At 47.2% G+C, this 7724-nt stretch overlaps 1 long non-coding RNA gene across 1 annotated transcript; it reads right to left on the bottom strand.

Moving 5' to 3' along the window:
• Positions 1–6193: 6193 nt before the first annotated feature.
• LOC119303013 lies at positions 6194–7724 on the bottom strand. The gene is made up of 3 exons (XR_005147808.1): positions 7615–7724; positions 6843–6945; positions 6194–6738 (listed from the first exon to the last, which is right to left on the bottom strand). It is a non-coding gene; the product is annotated as an uncharacterized LOC119303013 (long non-coding RNA).

Here is a 7724-nt window from a genome sequence, read left to right as displayed (position 1 = left end):
CCGACGGCTGGTCACGCGGAAGAGAATGGAACGACAGTTGGCAGGCGGTTGCGTTTTTACATTTTTCATAGGTGGAGATGCAAACTTGCACCGCGAGATGTTGTAGCTTACATCTTTGAAAGGCGCAGATGTAATTTTTTTTTTTGCATCTACACTATCCGTTGGACAGGTGTTTTTGGTCCTTGAAAATGAAAAATTAATTATTTTTGCATATATATATTAGTGGTGGCGGAATGCTCGAACAGGCAGATCAGATCAGGTGGTGGCGGAATTGGCAAACCAACCGTCCATCCCTGTCGAGCAAGACCATGCGTGCAACTCGAAAATGCTTATACCCTACGTAATGATTCTACTTACCGTGCAACTCTGGCCGGCAGCGAGCGAGGCAACGACCAAACGGAAGGTCCAGAATCGCCGCATGCAGGCCACAAGCCCGGAACCGTTGCTTTGCGGAGGAGTACGTCAGATTACGATTCGAGTGGGAATGGACGATCGACCAACCCAGACCAGACCCAAGACATAAAGCTTCCACAAAGCTATGGACTTCTAGTGGCTCTCGTGATTTCCAAACATATGATCCGATCGAGTACTAGCTAGAGTTATCATGCATGTGCACCTCATGCATGGGGACACCAACCACGCACGCACGCGCGCACGTTGAGAATTCGTCCGTCCGGTCGTCGAGTCTTCTTCACAAACTTGTGAAGAGCACCTACCTACCTACGTAAAAAAAAAGAGCACCTACCTACGTCACGGCCGGGTGTATTGGAATTCTCTCGAACTGAACTTCCTAGTTTTCTACATACGTATGTACTCCTTCCGTCCGGAAATACTTGTCGGAGAAATGCATATAAAAATGAATGTATCTAGAACTAAAATACATCTAGATACATCCATTTCTTTGACGAGTATTTCCGGACGGAGGGAGTACCTAACCATGGTGTTCCGTCGCAACAAGTTTTCTTGTTTGCTTTGTTGATGGCATCACTGCCTACGTATGAATCGTGGAGTAAGACGCTTTTGCCAATACTTAATTGCTCACTGTCACTCATCTTAAGCATGCATTTGGGTGATCGCTACGCTCCCACTAGTTATCCATCGTCAGGCATCAATGATTGCAGAGTTTGGTCATGAAATTTGTTAAACGCGCGCCTTGTGCCAGTATTTGGATGCGTTTGGTAGTCTACACGAGGGCCTACCAGACTCACGCGGTGCAAAAAATAGCATGTCTAGTTGCTTGAGCTGCATCTGCCCGCACGACGTTTAAAGCACTCCCAAACCAGGCTGAGGGGGAACGACCAAATCGACCGCTATTTCTTGTGCTAGGCTGTGTGGCGAGCCACGCTTGGCTCTCGCCTGCACCTGTGGGGAAGCGGAAGAGACGGATGGGACGTCTCTAACACGCCTTAACTCTCACGTCTCGCTTCCCTCACTGCCCAACCCCATTCACTCATCACTCTCTCACCGTCGCTTCAGTCTCTCCGATGGCCGCTCCACCACCACGCCGCCCCAGTCCCATTCATGTCGACCCAAAGTACAACAACCGCTAGGTCGAAAGCCTAACGGAGGAAGGCGTTGACCACAGCCGGTTGCTGACGGGTATCCGGTCCCCGTCCCCCTTCTGCAGGAGGCCATGGTCCGCAACAATCAATCCTCCATCGGCGTTCACTCCAATGTCTACGGCAGGGACCGGTAGTTCTTCAGTTGTGGCGGCGGCGACATACTGGATGGGAGCTGCACGTGCCAGCACCTCGACCGCACCCGGGGCGATGTTTGCCATTCTCGTGTGAGAGTTTTCTACACTCGCTCAGGCCACTCCCTCAACTGCGACGCTGTGGACCTCTAGTGCGGCGATTGTGACGGCTGTTGCAGCAACAATTGGGTAGTCAGATTGGGTTTCGACACATCCACCTTGGCCGGACCATCATTCCCATCTGGGTTTGGTCCAGCGCAGTCTACACCTCCACCTCCGGTGGCACCCCAGGTAAATCTGGTAAGTAAATCTCTTGTCTACATATTCAAATTGTGGGGCGGTTAGGGTTTTGTTGGGGCAGTTGCTTTGATCTGAATGATTTGATTGGATTAGATTAGATTCGAATCTATTCGCGTCGAATCTATTTGAACCATGCTATGTGCATACAGTTTGTACTTTCCATGTGCTTATAATGTGTTCGTGTTGATGCTATGTGCATGGTTCCTACGAATGTGTCCATGCTATTTATGATTACTGATTTTTTTAACAATGCTAGAAACATGTTGGTGCTATGTATGATTACTAGGAATGTTAGCCTAGTGCTTGCCATATGCTATCGTAGAACATGCATGATCAGAGTAGGAATGATATGCTTGCTATGTTTGCATGATTACTAGGAATGATATGCTTGTTAAATGTGTTTGCTATGTTTGCATGCCCACTGCTCATAGCAATGTGCATACGTACTGATCAGTGCTATGATCAGTAGGCACTGGCCATAGCAATGTGCATGCCCACTGATCATAGCAACATGCATTGCTCAAGTCACTGCCTAGTTGTGCAGTGCAACGATGTTACTCGTTGTTGTCTTATGAACTAAAAAAGCGATGAAGACTGAGTAAGACCGAGTCGGTCATGAGGTCCCAGTCGTGGAAGACACGGCGTCGAGGACTTCATCCCCGAGAACCAGTGACTAGCAAGGATAGACATGTCAGGGAGGAGGAAGGAGGCGGCGAAGCTGTTGCCCAAGATTGGTTGTCCACCGAGGATTTTGCGCGCAGATCCGAAATGCTGAGAATATCACCATGTTCGTCATCCCAAAGGCTTTTCAGCCTGTGATGAGAAAGTGGATATACGCCTGCCTCACGCTCAGCATCAAGCTCTCCGCCAACAGGTGGTACGAGTACTTCGTGCATGTCTAGGACTTCAACGAGGAGCTCGTGCTAGGGCAGGGCTGGCAGTGCTTCTCCCAAAAGCACAAGATCAAGCCCTGCGACATTATTGTTGTCAAGCTTGATAACCTCGACCCGAAGGTTCAGATATCGACGTCAAGAACTCTAGGATTTGCCGGTTAAGATGCCATAAGCGCGTCTATCAAGGGTCATCTAACCCAGCCCAGGCAATCTGAAGGTCCGCGAAGGCCGTTTGATGTAAGCAGTAGTAGTCTGATCGGTGGGTTTGTTAAAACTGGCCATATTTTACTCAGGGAGGAACACCCTTCTGATGTGGTGCGGGGGAAAGGGATGCCCCCACTATTCTAAAAACTAACATATGTTAAACCGTTGATGTCGGTTAAGTGGTAATTTAGGCACCGTTGATGTGTTAATCTTGTGTTGTTGCATGTTTTATGTGTTGTGTATTAAGCTATGAAGTGTGGTGCACATTGATTGCTAGTTTACTTGATTTAAAAGGGGCGGGCAGAACAACATATTGCACACAAATAAATTGTTGTGATTTGCATAGCAGAACAACACATTGCACACAAACAAATTGTTGTGATTTGCATATGCTCACACCCGAATCACAAATACAGACGACCAAACAACAGGTATAAGTCTGCTCAGTGGTGCGATGCAGAACATTGTTGTTTGCACTCAGCCTCTCCTAGTTGAGTATACATGCAATTGACCCAAAAACGGTGGAGGCATCCAAACAGACCCTTCGTGTGCGGTGCATGTGTTTATTTATTTTCCTTTTTCTTTTTTCTCAGCTACTGGAATTTTATGTTTAGTTTCCTGAATGCATTTTCTTTTCCGCTCCGAGAGTTGTGGAGCGAAGTCGTACCGAACAGGGCCCTAGTCTATCCCAATCCCACTACCAAATGTTTGGAGCATTGATCCCGCGTGATCAGCCGCCAAGCACACTGTAGTATACCACATAAACAACAGATCAGGACACGTCTGCGAGATAATGACTACTGGTCTTAGCTTAGAAAGCCTAGCGAGCATGCGTTGCGCGCTCAGCTGCTTCCTACGTGCACAGAACTGCAGACCACGCAGCGCCGCATATTTTAAGCAGCTCTCTTTAGGCACAAGATTCGCACCCAGGCGTGCCGACGTACTACTACGTCCGTTCCGTTAGTTAACCCCATTTCTTTATAATGATCCAGTAGAATTATGCCGACGGCCGGTCAGTGTCCAGTGGATGCGAAGCCTATGTCATGCATCGTCGGCTGATCGGGCTTGCAGAGGTTTGGCCTCCTCCTGCGCCTTTTAGTCATCGTCATCATCATCCCCGGTCGAAAGGTAGGCCGTCGAAAAGATACACTATCATATCATATCCGTTGAATTAACAACTAAACAAAAGCGTGTGGTTCATTTCGGTAGCCATGCCGTCCGGAGGTGCTGTAGTTCATCGAGTGAACGCGCTGTTCGTTTCCACGCCACACCGGTCGAGGAAGTAATATATGTCGACCGTGTGGCCTTCTGATCACACACCTTTTCATTTCATAGTGTATCTGGGCAGCAAAGCGAATTGGCCAAACTAAAGGGAACCCCGGGCGTCATGCTTGTCTCTTTGATCCACACTTATATTAGGGTTACTTTCATTAGTACGTATAATTTTTCGGTGCTAGACATGCACTAGTGCATGAGATCCTGGACCACACACGTTATCCGTGGTGCAGGAGCTTCCCTTCTTCGATCCATCTCATAATCCCCTTTATTTGGTTGAGTCACTTTAGTATTTGGATGGCTTGAGTTGCAAACGGATACTGTACTATAATTCATTCTTATTTATGTATTTCTGTGGGAAGTATTGTAATGCATTCAACAACTCAAAATGGAACGGGTAAGGTGACAATTATCTTCGCTAAAAAAATGTTACGACGTAATGGATTTCAAAAATTACCTTCAACCACCATCGTTGTTTTATAACTTTTTTATGATATATAAATATGAGACATAAAAAAGTTATACTCGTATAATCTAGAATAAAATTTCCCCAACTCCTTATCAACCTTATCGCCGGTGGTCTCATAGATAGCAGAAGCGGTGTAGTCTGTTGGTGAAGCCCGATGGTTCCCGCAGCTAGGTTATACCTCTCAGCTGGGAGAATTTCTCCGAGACAATTCGCTGATCAAGAGTCGAAGTAGACGACCCCTCCGGGGTTCCACGCGTTCCAAACTAGTGGCACAGAGGAGGGCAGGGGGGTCGTCTGGTCGTTGCTCTTATGGAGTGGTGGATCTGGTAGTGTCTTCGTGTGGGGCGATTTGATTTTTTGCCACCTTTTACTTTGGACTTTGACATTTTGCCACTAGTTACATTGTAATTGATCTGATGACACTTATTTCTTTGGACTTTGATCTTTTGCCACTTTTCAACACAAAAACAATTTATGAAAATAATAGACAAACTAAGTACAAGAAATACAGGACCATTGTACCCTTGTACCTGTTTGACCTAAACAGAGCACATCCTTAGCCATTCCCGTCCAAATCAGTGCATGAACCCCTGCACATAACCACAGCCGCCGCCGGTGTACCCTGCTGCTCCCCCGCCGGGCCTTGCTGCTGCCCTGCGGCCTTCGCCCTCTGCTGCCTCAAAAGCTTCCCCGACTCCTCCTGCTGCCTCACGTACGCGGGCTGCCCCTGCTGCTCCCATGAGCTCCATTATACATCTCCATAAGGTCAAAACTGAAATGCATAGAGCCGTTGAACCAATGATCCAAATTGCGTGAAACCTTCCCAGATTAGTCACACACATATGAATGATTTACTGTAATTTTTTGAATTTTTTCTGACAACTTTTAAATTTCGGTCAAAAGATGGTCAAACTAGTTAAGCTCAAAGTCCAAAATGCATTTTGCCGTTGAACCAATGATCCAAATTGCATGAAACTTTCCCAGACTAGTCGTACATATATGAATGATTTTTTGAAATTATTTGAAACTTTTCTGACAACTTTCAAATTTCGGCCAAAATATGATTAAACTAGTTAAACTCAAAGTTAAAATGCATTTTGCCGTTGAACCGATGATCGAAATTGCATGGAACTTTTCCAGATTAGTCACACATATATGAATGATTTTCTGTAATTCTTTGAAATTTTTCTAGGTGGTTCAAAAAAATTGTTCAAAATTTGGGCAGCATTTTGGATCAATTTGGACAGCATTTTGGCTGTTTTTTCACTTTTGAAGACATGTATGCGCACAACATCCAAATTCAAACATATATTTTCAGATGGACATATTCATACACCAGGACAGAATATGAAGACAATATAGCGAAATAAAGCATTTAACATGTTTATATACCATCTACCATAAGGCCATAATTGCTGTCATGTTTTACAAACAAAAGCACAAGGCCATAGTAGTTGCCATGTTACAAACAATAGCTGCTGGCATGTTACATCCAAAGTAAAGGATGCTAAGTTTGTCATATTACAACCAAAACTATAGAGAAGATCAAGCACAACACTAGTACTTCCTTCTCTTCGGGGTCGACATTCTAGCTTTTGAGCTTGAGGCCATGTCATATGCTATCATGGTGTCCTCCACGGTTGGGGTAGGTTTCTGCGACGCCTCATCAGCCTATGCCATGGCCAACATCCTTCTTGTCACTGGATTGGGACGTCCTTGGAGACTCGCTGGCATAGTGATCATGTGCCTTGTTGGAGTGACAGCCACATCAAGTTGTGGTGCTGCATGTGTTACCTCATCAGCCAATGCCGAAGGCAACAACTTGCTCGCTTCCATCGTCAAGCTTGTAGACATAACGAGCTACTCTAATAGTTAATGTGAAGACCAGCAGCAGAGGAGGCGGCCTACTCGACAATGACCAATAAGGAGCAACATACTATGGAGTTAGTGTGTATTCGCTAATGTACTGGACAATGAGCACCAAAAAGAAGCTACTTTGCTTTCTCACCTCGGCTTGGGAACAAACAAAGGAGGAAAGTCGAAGCCGTCGTAGTGATCACCTCTCTCCGGTTCAGGAGTCTTCAACACCTAGCTCATCTGAGTTATGTGGTCTGTAACAGCAAAAAATCAAGCAAAAATCATGATATGTACAGCAGCAAGTAAGCAGCGGCGGCAATAGAAGCAATACACAGCAGCAGCACATAGCAGCGGAGATCAATGCCTGAACAGCAACAACGACTACATGGACTCACAGGTGGAGATCAATGCCAAGATGAGGGGCAAACTAGTGGACTGGATCTTGGAAGTGCACAACAAGTTCGACCTGATGCCAGGGTCGCTCTACCTGACAGTGTACATCATTGCGCTTACATCTTCCTACTGCGCTCCCCCAAGGCCGCCTCAGATCAAAAGGACAAGGAGATAAAAAGGACTATGTAGATTCTTGTGATGTATGAGCACTGCATGTACAGCAAGAGTTTGTGTGCTGATGTCTTCGCCTGGGCTTATGTATGTGCGCAGATGGACAGCAGCAGCACATAGCGGCCACGGCAGAAGCATGAACCTGAGAATCCGCGAATTCCAGGTGCAGCGGCGGCCGTCGATGCGCGGGCGAGCCGGGGGCTGTGCGGGGCGTCGCGAGCCGGCGAGTAGCGGCGAGGCTCTGACCGGCCGCCGCCACCGCTCCGCTTGCTTGTTACCCTAACCCTAGGGGCGCCGCCGAGGAGATGAGCGCGAGAGAGGGAGGGGAAAGAGGGAGGGAGCGAGAGAGAGGGACTCACCAGGGCCGCCGCCGCCATCCAGTAGCCGCCGTCGTCACCTGCGTTCGACCCTGCGTGCGAGAGAGGGGATGAGAACGACCGACAGCTCCTCTGTTCCTGGTCAATCGAGA

This window comes from Triticum dicoccoides, chromosome 5A, assembly GCF_002162155.2.
Source record: "Triticum dicoccoides isolate Atlit2015 ecotype Zavitan chromosome 5A, WEW_v2.0, whole genome shotgun sequence".
Taxonomy (NCBI): Eukaryota; Viridiplantae; Streptophyta; class Magnoliopsida; order Poales; family Poaceae; genus Triticum; species Triticum dicoccoides.
The sequence above is the reverse complement of the archived record's forward strand: the minus strand, read 5'-3'. Positions and strand labels throughout refer to the sequence as shown.